The sequence below is a fragment of the Eschrichtius robustus genome, chromosome 11, assembly GCF_028021215.1.
Source record: "Eschrichtius robustus isolate mEscRob2 chromosome 11, mEscRob2.pri, whole genome shotgun sequence".
Lineage (NCBI taxonomy): Eukaryota > Metazoa > Chordata > Mammalia > Artiodactyla > Eschrichtiidae > Eschrichtius > Eschrichtius robustus.
Window position 1 is genome coordinate 14,871,123 of NC_090834.1, and position 12,486 is coordinate 14,883,608.

At 54.1% G+C, this 12,486-nt stretch overlaps 1 protein-coding gene across 3 annotated transcripts in view; it reads left to right on the forward strand.

Annotated features, from left to right (window-relative positions):
• The first annotated feature begins 237 nt into the window (after positions 1-237).
• Positions 238-12,486, forward strand: part of FXYD6 (FXYD domain containing ion transport regulator 6) — a 32,658-nt gene continuing 20,409 nt past the window's right edge. The window contains exon 1 of one of the 3 annotated variants that reach the window (XM_068554381.1): positions 238-553. The gene's annotated coding sequence lies outside the window, so the exon portion shown is untranslated. The remainder of the gene's footprint in view (positions 554-12,486) is intronic. The other 2 variants (XM_068554380.1, XM_068554378.1) reach the window with 2 other exon arrangements.

Below are 12,486 nucleotides of genomic sequence, written 5' to 3' on the forward strand. Positions count from 1 at the left end.
GGGTTATTTTCTCGTATTTTTCCGTCCCCCCTCCTCCCCTCCCCGAGTTTACTATTTCGGAGAGACACTAGCTCTGTCTTCGTGTTTGTCTCGCTCCCTCCCCACCCTCAGCAGAGGAAAACCGAAAAGCCACAGCTGGCGGCGGATGCGCGCCGGCGCTGGCCCGCCCCCCCGGCGGCGGTCTCCTGTTGCTTCTCGGAGCGGCCTGCGCTTTGAAAAAGAATCTCGCCCGCACCCGGGAGCAGCGGCGGCGCGCTCCGAGGAGCCGGCGGCGCGCGGCGAGCAGGAGAGGGTCTGCGCGCGGACGCCAACCGGAGGTCGGCGGACACTGACCTCGCGGTCCCCGGAGCCCAGCCCCGGCTGAGCTCCCGCCCACCACTCCCCACCCCTGCAGGACGCGCCTCTCCAACAAGCCCCAACCCTTCCCAGCAGGGGAGGCGGGAAAAAAGCGAAAGCCTCGCCCACAGCCCTGCCCCCAGCCCCGCCGCTCCCAGGCTCCTCCGGACTCCGCGCACCCTCCTGGGATTGTCTCGGAGGGGACCGCGCCGTGCAGGTAAGGGGCTGCGGTGGTGGCAAAGTTGGGTTCTTCTTCTGGAGAGGGAGAGAGGCTGGGGTGGGGACCGATCGCGGAGCGCCGGGATGCTGCCAGGGTTGGTTTGTTTCGGTGGGTGTGAGCGGTCCTCGCCGGGCAGCTGCCGCCTGGGCCGCGGAAACCGGGTAGGGGATGGAAACCCGGAGGTGGTCGTCGGAAGAGAAGAGGAGCTGCCGAGGGGAGGCAGGCCGTGGCGGTGGGAGTGAAGGTGTTCTGGAAAGGCGCTTGCCGCCTGCCTGGAGCTTGGGGCTACGGTTTTGGGAGAAGGGGAAAGGGCTGCTCTCCGCTGTGTCCAGGGGGTTTTCCTTTGTTACTTGGAAGCTTGGACTCTTAAGTGGAGTGTGCGGAGGTGAAGACAGGGAGGGGGCCGGCTGTGTGTGTGCACACGTGAGCCATACAAAATGGAACTTGCCGGCTCCGTGCTTGGGGGACAGGGAGAGCTGGGGCTGGGCAGTGGGCACTGGGAGTGGGGGCAGGTAAGGAAGGCTGATTCCAGGGCGTGGGGTTCATGAGAGCGTCTGCATCAATTTTCCTCTCCTCTTGTCTAACCAGTCCTAGCTTCTTCCAGGGGGGCTGACCACCCCCACCCCCCATTCCCTCCTTTCCTGGTGCCCAGCCCTCTTTCCCCAGCAGGGCTGGCCCTGGCACAGCCTTCCCCATTGTGTCTCTTGGGCTTCCGTGGATACTTGGAAGGGCCGCCTGGGGCTACTGGCGCTCGCTTCTGGGCTCTTACAAGTGGTGGCTGGTGAAGGAAGCACCCGATGGTGGGAGCAGGGATCAGCCACACTGGAGCAATGGGCCTGGCTAGGCCCCTGCTGCCCACCTCCAGGCACGGCAGGCTGTGGCTGCCGGGGCTTCTCGCCACAAATGTGGCCTCTGTCTCCACTTGCTTTGTCTTCTTGGCGTTGTGCTCTCTGGCTGGGCCCAGATTTCCAGGTTTGGAGATGGATCAGTGGGCAGCCCATGTCCTCTGTGGAAGGATCCCACTGTGAGGGCCCAGTACCCTCATATTGTGTATGTGTGGATATGTATATCTGTTTCCGCAACTTAGCCTTTTTCACGTGACCTGCCCGGTAGTTGCCATGGAAACCCCTCTTCAATTCTCAGCCTCCCTCCTTTTCCTGCCCATTCTTTACCTCCATATCGCCTCCCCTCCCCCCAACATGGTTGCCTAGATACTGGTTATCCCTGACTTCTCAGAGTAGGAGACCCTGGAGAGCTAGCTAGCTCCCAGCTCAAAATGACGTGGCCCCTACCCCATCCAGGCCCCCCAACACACAGTACACGTCACAAACACACCCCAAACATATGCACACTTGCCACACCACCTATACACTCACACACATACCGCACATCCTACTTGTCACACACACTGCATCAACACACTACACACACATATATCATACCACACGTACACCACATAACACGCCAAATACACCATACATATACCACACCACAACACACCACCCCCAATGACACACGTACACCCTGTCATCGCACTGTGTGTGTTTTCACACATACCAGCAATAACATCCCATTGCTTCCCCAACACACAGGCGGTACTTCTTCGCAATAGGTCTCTGGCTGGAAGAGAGAGGGCAGTTTCCTAGCTCTATGCCAAGTAGCATGTAGGGGAAGGCTCAAAAAGGCCAGAAGGAAACACCTCCCCAAGAACCCTGCAGAAGAAAGTGGAGAGAAATGCACTTCCAGATTCCTTCAGAGGGCAGCCCCTCTCCTAGGTGCTAGATGCAAGAGGCTGGGCATGGACCAGAATTTAAATCTCTCCGTGGCAGCTTTCTACCTGTCTTGACCCTGAGAAAGCCTGAGGCTCCTGGCCCCTCCTAGGAGTCTGGACTCTGCCGCTGAGTCTTCCTGCCTAGCAGAGGATCAGGCAGCTCTGGGACCAGCAGAAGGCTCTGAGCCTCCACAGAGGAGGGAGGAAAGGTTGTGACTGTGTTCGGAGAGCGGGGAGGGCAGGGAGAGGAGACAAAGCCTGGATGGGGGCTGGGAGGAGAGGGGAGCCAGAAAGAGAGGAGCCAGGTGAGTTTAGAAAGTGTAGGTAGGGTGATGGCGGGGAGGAGGTCCAGGCTATCCTCCCTCCCCCAGGTACACTTTCCTGCTTTCTCCTTGGCTCCGCCAGCCACATCTGTGCATCTAGGAGAGGAAGCGGGTTTGCAGAGGACTCCTGGATTGCCAGGGCTTTTCTAAGACCTGTCGCTTCTCTAGGGGTCTCGTGGTAGACACCGGAGGCAAGGGTCTCCTTCCTGGCTGCCTTGTGATCTCTGGACTGACTTAGGCCCCATTTCATTCAATTATTCAAGGAATTGTTTTAAGTACTTACAATGTGTTCATTGCTAGGGTCATGAGGGTGAGAAGGAAGACACACAGTCCCTGACCTCAGAGTCCTAGATTTCTCAGAGCCGGAAGGGGAACATCCAATCAGGACATCGTGTAGATGGGGAAACTGAGGCTCGGGGTCACACACCCAGCTGTGGCTGAGGCCTCTGACTCTTCAGCCAGGATTTGTGACGCCCATACTTCCTGTGCCACATCACTTGCCTTCTTTTCTTTATTGCCAGCAATCCTCTGGGGACCAGGATCCCTTGCAAAGTGTGGGTGCCCTAGTGGGTGGGGAGCCTGCTTCATCCTATTTTCCGGGAGAATGTGGCCAGGAGTGGGGGGAAGGAGGAGCAGTTCCCTAGACCCTGGAAACTCCCCACAGCCATAGGGAAGCCAGCCCACCAGATCCTCCATAAGTCAGAGCCCAGCCCTGTTGGACCTAGCTGGCTGCCATCTGGATGGCACACTGTGCCAGGCAGCCCCCAGGACTCACTGTCTGACAAATCACCCACCAGCTTCTGCCTGAACACCCTGGAGGAAGCAAACCAGTCATAACGGGCACAGCCCCTGGAGGCAGAGAGCCTGTAGCAGAAAGGCTATGAACCTGGAGACACAGACCCAGGCTGTAGTCCTGGCTGTGCTCCAAGGGGAAGTGCATTCATCCCACAGATATCCTTTTGGATGCAAACTGGGTTTCTGGCGAAAGTCAGAAATGGTTTAGACTGATCTCAAGCAACTGAAAGCCGCCACGATTTTAGACCTCTGTTTCCACATCCATCAGCAGAGGGGCTGGATTTCATGATTTCTAAGGCATTTCTGCCTCCTAATTTTTATAGATTGTACAGTCTTGAAAGAGATCCCTTTTCTCTCCAGGTGCCAAACTATACTCATGATTTCATAACACAGGGTTGTAGCTGAGCTGAGCAGGAAAGGGGCTGGTCTCTGGTCGCTCCGGAGAAGGCCTCCCATTTCACCCTGTGGGCCGGGAGATGCTCAGGAAAGCTCAGACCGGGCTTTTTCAGTAGCCGGTCCCCCTGGACACCATGTCCACCTGGTCTCTTCTGCCAGGATGAAAACTGGGGCTGGATGGAGTCTTGGGAGATGTGGTCTCTGGAGAGGATGAGGTCCAGGGCCATCATTTTGGTGGGTCTATGAATCCTCTGGACGGAGAGCCTTGGACCAGCTGGAGAGCATGACGGGAGGTGCCGATCAGGGTTTTCTGTCTCTAATGAGAAGCAGGGTGTCTCTGGCCAAGACAAAAGCTTGGAACCAATTTGGCAGCATCTTCTCTGCTCTGGAATGGGAAGGAGGAGGGGCCCTCTGACCTGGGAAAGTATGAAGTCAGCTTGGAGCTCACACAGGAACACACTTGTTACAAAGATGCGCGGGGGAGCTGGAGGCTCGGGAGCGGGGCTGGGGCCCTGGGAACCAGGCCGGGACCATGGGAAGGTGGCTGCTGAGCTCAGAAGATCTGATTTGAAGCCAGGGATGAGGGAGGATCTAGTTGGAATGACAGTGCCCCCCATGCAGCTGGAGGGCAAAGCCAGGCCTGGGAAGGGACAAGAGGCGAGGTCTTAAATTCATACAAGCCATCCCTTGAACAAATGTTAACTGAGTCCCTCCCCTATGCCAGGCCCTCTGGGCTTCCCAGGACCCACAGAGCTGTGAGAAAGTCAGATGATGTTTTCATTCACCGGAGCCCTCCTGCTCCGGTAGATCTGTCCATTAGCCCTGTCCCTCCCTCTCTCCCCAGCTGACCTCACCCGCACCTCCCACCGGGAAGGCCCTGCCATGTCCTTCTTCAACAAGCAGGGCCCCACACTTGCTCGTGTGTGGCTCACACTGGCACACACTCTCCCCTCCTCACGCATACATAATCTCCATACCTAACACACAGGCGTAAGCTCACAGGTTCCCGGGCACCCCCTCACCTCACCCCGGTGCAGTCTCTCACCCAGACCATTGTGACCACCTCTTCCCTTCCACTTTCTCAGCCCCCATCCTTTTACCACTGATCTTGTGGGCCCATATGTCCGACCTCTCCATTGCCCTTTTTTTTTTTTAATTAAAAAAAAAATTTATTTGTTTTATTTATTTATCTTTGGCTGCACTGGATCTTCGTTGCGGTGCATGGGCTTCTCACCGCGGTGGCTTCTCTTGTTGCGGAGCACGGACTGTAGGCACGCGGGCTCCAGTAGTTGTGGCTCGCGGGCTCCAGAGCGCAGGCTCGGTAGTTGTGGCGCACGGGCTTAGTTGTTCCGTGGCATGTGGGATCCTCCCAGACCAGGGATCGATCCGGTGTCCCCCGCACTGGCAGGCGGACTCCCAACCACTGTGCCACCAGGGAAGGGAAGCCCTCCATTGCCTATTAATGAGGATAGGTGCCTGGCACTGGCCCTCGAGGCTCTCAGGAACTCGGCTGCAGCTATCTCTCCAGGCACCTTCTCCAGATGGTCATCCTGAGCCTTGTACTTCCTACGCTCTGCCTCCACTCAGGCCCCAACAGGAATGAGCTGTCTCACTCCAGCCTGCTGAGTAGGGGGTAGCGGCCTTTGGAGACGCACAGACTTGGGGTCTAATCTGGGTGCTGACGCTTCCTAGTTTTCTCAACTCTTCTAAGCCTCAGTTTCCTTATCTGTCAAATGGGCATGAGGATTGAGCAGGGGTAAGCAATGTCAAGTGCTTCTTGGTGCCTAGCATATGGTAAACACCCAGTAGATACTAGCTGCTATAATAATAACAATAGTAATAGTAATGACACATGGTTATTATTAGAATGACATTGTTGTTGTTATAGCATCCTTTGAGGCTCCTCTCCAGTGCTCATTCTTTCAAATAGCTTTTCCTAATTCCCAGTAAACAGACAAGCTTTCCTCTTCCTGGTACCCCTGAAATGCTCTGTTGATTCTTCTCTTAGAGTACACGCCTACTGAGCCTTCATTTATCTACTTATGTCCTCGCCTGTCCCCCATACCCGCTCCTACCTCTTCAAAGGCAAGGTCTGTTTTTTGCCCCAGACAGGGCCTGGCACAGTGTCAGACGTGGAGAAAGCCCAGAGAGCATCTTTGAACTGAACATATGTGGGAAAAAGTGCTCACCCACCAGGGCATGGTGAAAGCCCACTTGTCCCTCTAAGCTCTCTCCCACTGTCACTCCTACCCAGGTGCCCACCACACATACCTGAGGGGTACACTTCTTTATGCCCATGTGTCATTTCAGTCTGCCTGTTCCTTTGGTAGAATCTGAAAACTAAGAGTCAGACCCTATCGGAGGTCTGGAGGTGTTTAAGGGCTGAAGGCAATGGAAGGAAGCTGATTCATCACAGCGTTTTGGTGACTGGGCCTTGATGGAGACCTGGAGAGCCGGCTGGAGGAGGTGGCGGGGGGGGGGGGTAGGGGAGCACTGAGAAAGTTTTAAAATTCCTTTAAAATTCCACACAGATCCTCAGGTTGTTCTGGGCTTAGATTGGATTATGACTAAAGGCATAATGATGCTGAAGAATCCATTCATTCAGTCACGGGCATTTACTGAGCAGCTACTGTGCAAAGTGTTGGAGATTCAGAGATGCGTAGAATGTGCCTCTGCTTCCAAGGAGCTCACAGTCTGATGGGGGAGACACACATGGTCGTGATGGTGGTACCTGGAGAGAGGCATGGGCCTTGGCTCTGTGGGAATTGGGGCAATGAGGCATGTGGCAGGAGGGAGGGGACAGTGCATTTCCCGAAGCAGAGACAAACAAGGTCGGGTAAACCTCCACGCATGTGACGGGACCAGGTCGGGCAGGTTTCCAAGTATGCAGGCCCATGGGTCAGGGTGCATCCCTGTGTCATTTCTACCCTCAAGCAAGACAACGTGAGCATAGACAAAGTGCCCTGTAGGTTCAAACGCGCCGCCCAGAGCTCTGCTTTCAAAGGAGGTGGGCTGTTGAGCAGAGGCTGGAAGGGGCAGGTACTGTGGTCTGGCTGTGGGCAGGGCTACTCGGGCCTGGCCCCTGGGCCTCTGGCCGCTGCTCCGAGTTTCTGTTTCTGCAGCTGGGACTGTTCGTCTGGCCTCTCTTGAATGGGCCTTTGTCAGTAGGCTGTCCACCATCCAGACTCCCTGGAATGGGACTGAGATCCCTTGGGGGTCAGGGGCGTGGGGCCCCTGGGCTGGCAGGTGGCAGGCCTAGTCCCGCTCCCTTACTCATTCTGGACAGCTGTATCACCGGCCTGTGCCGGGGTTGGCCGCACAACGCTGCCCTATGTGCCTGCCTCTGAGGGCTGTTGGGAGAAGCCCACAGGGTGATGTCTGGGATGGCGCTGCAAAGACTGTCATAGTCGGCAGTGATGGGGGAGGGGGGAAGCAAGGCCCTATGACCCTGCTGGTGGGCCAGCTTCAGGTCTCTCCAGGGAATCTTTTTAGAAACCAGGCCTGTGTTTGTGATTTGTGAATTCGGTGTGTCCGCTTCTAAGGAAAGGGTCTTATTTCTTTTTGTGGTCAGGTCTTTTCTTCCTTTGCCTCAGAAGTAATCCCACATTAAAGAAAAAGGTGCCTCCGAGTTAAAATAGTAAGTTCTCTGTACGTGATAAAGGAGTTTTGTCCCTCCCACGCCCCCTGTGCAGCCGGGCTGGATTGGGTCTGGGCTCACGGAATGGGAAGAGCTTTGAGTCATGGGGACCGGCGGGCCCAGCCTCCAGCCTCCCAGCTGTGGGGTGCCCTCCTCCCTGAAGGAAGGACGGTGGGGCAGACCCAGGGATGGGGCTATGCAAGGAGGCCCTGCCAGGCCTGAGGGCCCTGTGATGAGAGGGGCCTGGTAGGAAGGGGCCACCTTGGTGGGTGTCAGCAGCGATGATCGGGGCCAGAGGCCCAGCCCTGCTTGTAAGGAGGTCCAGCTGCCCTGGGGCAGTGCAGGGAATTCAGTAAAGTGACAGCAGCCACTGTGAGCCCCTCGGCCTATTAGAATGTCACCACCCTCTGCTCTCTCCTGAGTCCTAGGCTTTGACTTCTCTCTGCTCTTCAGCCCTTCTCTGGAATTTTATAGTTAGGCTAGTAAAGAGAATAATTTATGTTTAATGCTTATTTGATGAGCATTTAACATGCAAATCAAGGGAACACGTTGCATGTTCCTCTGAAGGCCACAGATCCATCAGCAAACTCTGGTTGGACCCAAAGCACTTGTTTTCAAAGGCAGCTTTAAAAGCCTTTGCTGGATTTTGGCTCTGGTCTGAACCACAGAAGCCCGGCCCCTATTACAGAAACATCAGACATCACCAGCGGGGCACAGGGCTCCACACCGCTTGCCAGGAAGGTGAGCAGATGTGGGGGTGATAGGGTGGGGCTGGGGAGCTGTTTTGGTTTCAAATGAATTAAAAATTTAGTAAATTATTTTTAATAGACCTTTTAAAGAAAAATTTTAGATTTACAGAAAAACAGAACAGCGAGTACAGAGAGTTCCAATATAACCCTCCTACACAGTTTCCCCGATTACTGTCTTACATTAGTGTGGTACATTTGTTACAGTTGATGAAATAATATTGATATATTATTATTAACTAAAGACCATGCTTTATTCAGATTTCTTTAGTTTTTCCCTAATGTCCTTTTTCTATTGCAGGACCCCATCCGGATAACCACATTCCGTTTAGTTGTTATGTCTCCTTAGGGTCCTCTTGGCTGTGACAGTTTCTCAGACTTGCCTTGTTTTTGATGATCTTGAGAGTTTTTGAAGAGGACCGGTCAGGTATATCGCAGGATACCCCTCAATGGGGATTTGTCTGATGGTTTTCTCGTGATTAGACTGGGCTTATGGGTTTGGTGGAGGAACATCACAAAGGTACAGTGCAATTTTTATCACATCAGATCAAGGGTAAATACCATCAGCATGATTCATCACTGTTGATGTTGACAGTGCTGGGTTTCCAGTCCCTTAATTTAGTGCCCTCACTTCGGCAGAGTTCGAGGGCCTGGTGATCAGAGCTGTGCTTTCCACTCCTCGAGACAAACATCAATCTGTCAACCAGCACTCGCTGGTTGTCTGCACCGCCCCAGGTCTTACAAGTTGTGGAGTAGCCCAGAGACTTTCCAGGCAGGAGAACCTTATTAAAGAGAGCATTAAACCAGAATGTGCTGTGTGGCAAATCAGTGCTAATGACAGGTCGCAGGTGCTCTTAGTCTGGAGAAAGAAGTCAGCGCGTGGGCTGGAGTGGCAGTTGGACAAAGATAGCATTTTTCAACCTTGGCTACACGTTAGAATGAGTGGGGAGATTCTTAAAATTACTGATGCCTTGGTCACACCCCCAGAGTTTAGAATTTGATGGGACATAGTTGATCCCCATTATTATTATTATGAAAAAGCTCTCCATGTGATCCTGAGGTGCAGCCAGAGCTGAGAACTGGAATAAACAGGGGAGGGAAGGGTGTTCTAAGTGGAGGGAACAGAATATACAAAGGCCTGGAGGTCGAAACACACGTGGCAGGGGATGGGAGTGGACCATCTTAGCTGAAAGTAATGGGAGAAAATACTGAAAGGGTAGAAAAGGGATAGACTTAGAGGTATTTATATGCCAGAATAAAAAGTTTTGATTTTTTAAAAAATAGACTATGGAAGCACCATGATACACTTGAGTTTGGGAGAGAAGTGATCAGCCTACCAACAGCCCAGGGGAGCAAGGATGAGGGTCTGAACTAGAGCGAGCAATGGAAGAGAAGATTATAGAGATAGCACAGGAGTCAGCGTGGCTGGGACTTTGCCGCAGACACCATGTGGAGTTCGGCAGGCGGGGAGGAAACCCTGTGGACTCAGTTAAGACCGTAAGCTCCATGAGGCAGAGAATGTGTTGCTGCAGCTCCCCCAGTGATGACTAAGGTCCTGGGCAGCAGTAGGCCATCAAGAAATGTTTGTTCATTTGGTTACTGGAAGGATAATGATGCCACTCTTTCCAAAATTACACCTTGTTCCAAAATTATCCTCCTCTTCTCCACCAGTTTCTCCACCTAAATGCAGGCGGATCTCAGCTCTTTGGAAAGCAATCTGATTAAATAACTCAGGCCGAGATATAAATAACTGTTAGGAATGGAAGTATTTACCTTTTAAACGAAGCGTTTGGTGGAATTAAGAACTCTCTCCTTGGGAGAATGTTGTGGGTGTGGATATATTTTTGAGTAGGGGTGGTCTTTATTTCAATTCTACACCCTAATCTAATTCTGAACCATACCAGAGAAGAAGCGGATCTGCAGCTTGGCAGCCTGCTCTGAAAGGCTGTCAGTTGCTGGGCTGGTAGCTCTGTTGGCCTCCCCTGTGAGCCTAGCTCCAATGGACAGGATGCCCTACAGCTGGTCTGGGATGCTGTCTTGCTCCCCGCGTAAATACACTGATGTTCCGCTAGGCAGAGAGCATCAGGGTGCCCAGCAGCTGCTGTGGGGAGACTGGGGAGGGAGAGAAGAGAGCCCGTGCTGGTGCTGAGGCTCAGCTGGGAGTGACGGGAAGACCTGTAAATAGCCGGGGGCCAGCGATGGCTGAAGGATATGCCAGGCCTCCTCCCGCCTCCTGAGGGGCTCCAGGGTCCCAGCCTTCACATCAGTCATAGTGGACAGAACAGAGTTGAGCAGGAAACTGTGAAAGGGAAAAAAATGACATAATACATGCCAAAGTTAAATAAAACTATTTAATTTTATTTGGGTTATTCTCTCACCCTGGTTTTTCTCCCCTGGCCTGGGTAAGAACACTCCCGTCCGATGAGCCCTGCTTGGTCTTGAGTCAAGGTCAGCATTTTGACTTCCCTTAGTCCCCATGCATTGCCACGTTTGCCAGGGAGGCAGCAAGGAAGAGTGGAAAGAGCCTAGCATGTGGCATCCACAGAATTAGGAGCCGATGCCAGCTGTGCCATTGTTAGCTGTGGGGCCTTGGACGAGGTAACATAACTCGGAGCCTCACCTTCTCTAATCTGTAAAATGGCAGTGATATCCAACATTGCCTGCAGTTGTGATGTTCCTTTGAGCTAATGCTTGTGAAGTTGCCTGGTGAGTCGGGTGTCTTCAGATGTTTGGTGTTATCAACATCACCACCATCACCATCATCATCCCCTTCAGCCACCGTGGGCAGGCAGCAGGAGCAGGGTTGGGTAGAGTGTACACAACACCATCCGTCCCCCTTTGTGTTAACGACAGCCACAGGTACACTCGAGGGTCTGGGGCTGTAGGACAAGAGTCTCTGTCCTGATATATCTTGCCTCAACCTCCCTTAAATCCAAGAGGCAGGAGGACCAGGGTGCACAGTATCCCAGTCTAGCAGAAGTCTGCTCGGCCCTGCCCAGCAGGCTGCTTGGACAGCAGAGACCCTGTGTCTTCCACTGGACAGCTGTCCTGCAGCCAGGGAGCGGGGTGAGATGTCTTCTCCCAGGAGCCGCAGCTGTCCCTTGACTCTCCTCCCCACGCCCTGCCCAGGGGCATTTTCCTTTGTCTGCTCTTTGGAGCACCGGTGTGACTGGGGCAGGCAGGGTATGGTGGAGGCACAGGGGCAGCCAAGGATGGAGGCCCAGCTGGGGCCTCATGGGGAGGGCGTCAGCGTGGAGCCTTGCTCGATGTTTCTCCAAAGCAGATTTCTTTTCTCAGCAGTCTCCACCTCTCCTTGCTTTGCCACCGTGTCCATCTCTTGCTCAGTTTCTGCTGGGAGCTCCTCCCCTTGGCCAGCCTCCGTTCTGTCCTGAAGACTCTTCCTTTCTCTTCCCTTTGCCTGCCTGTCTCGCACTTCTCTTTGGGCCCCTCCCCGTTCAGCTTCTCCTCCTCTGGGGTTTCTTTCCTCTTCTGTCTCAGGTCCTCTCTGTCTTGCTTCCATGTCTCTTGGTAGGGGCTCGCCCACTTTGGGCCGCGAGGATGTGGCCCCGTCCCTGACTGTCCCAGGCAGATCTGAGCTCCCCACGCCACTTGTTGGTGGCCCTGGGTGATGCAGCCTGTTTTTCTGGAGGCCGGAGAGGGCAGTGGCTCCGGGGAGCCTTTTGCGTCTGTAGAGCCCTGCTCTGCCTGCTTCCTCTGCGGGCTGAGGCCTGTCCCCCACCTGTGTTGGGAAGGGAAAGGGGGCAACTGGGGCCTTTCCCCAGCTGTGTTCTCTGTATCTCTTCCCCATTTCCCAAGAGAAGCTAGATAGTAAAGGTGGAAGCTGAGGAAAGAGTTGGGGGAATGATGATAGTATCAACAATTGATACTTAAAAAGCAGTTGCTATTTACCAGGCAGAGTGCTCGGCTGTGACACGGTATCTCTTCATTGCAAATGACCCAAACAACACTGCATCTGCTTGGGGGCAAGGCAGGGATTACCGGTTCGTAGAGCCAGCCTGTGGGATGGGCAGAGCAGCGCTGGGCTGGGGACAGATGAGCTGGAGCACACCCAGCCAGGACCCTGTCCCCATCTCTTCTCACTGCTTCTCTCCCATGGGCTCTTCACCTGTGCGCTGCTGGCTGACTCCCCCTGCCAGATCCCCCCACCCCCAGATTTCACAGCTTGGCTGCTTTGACCCTTCTTCCCTTACTTCCGGAAGATGTGACAGCCCCTGGGGGAATACCGAAGTCTCAAACCCAGT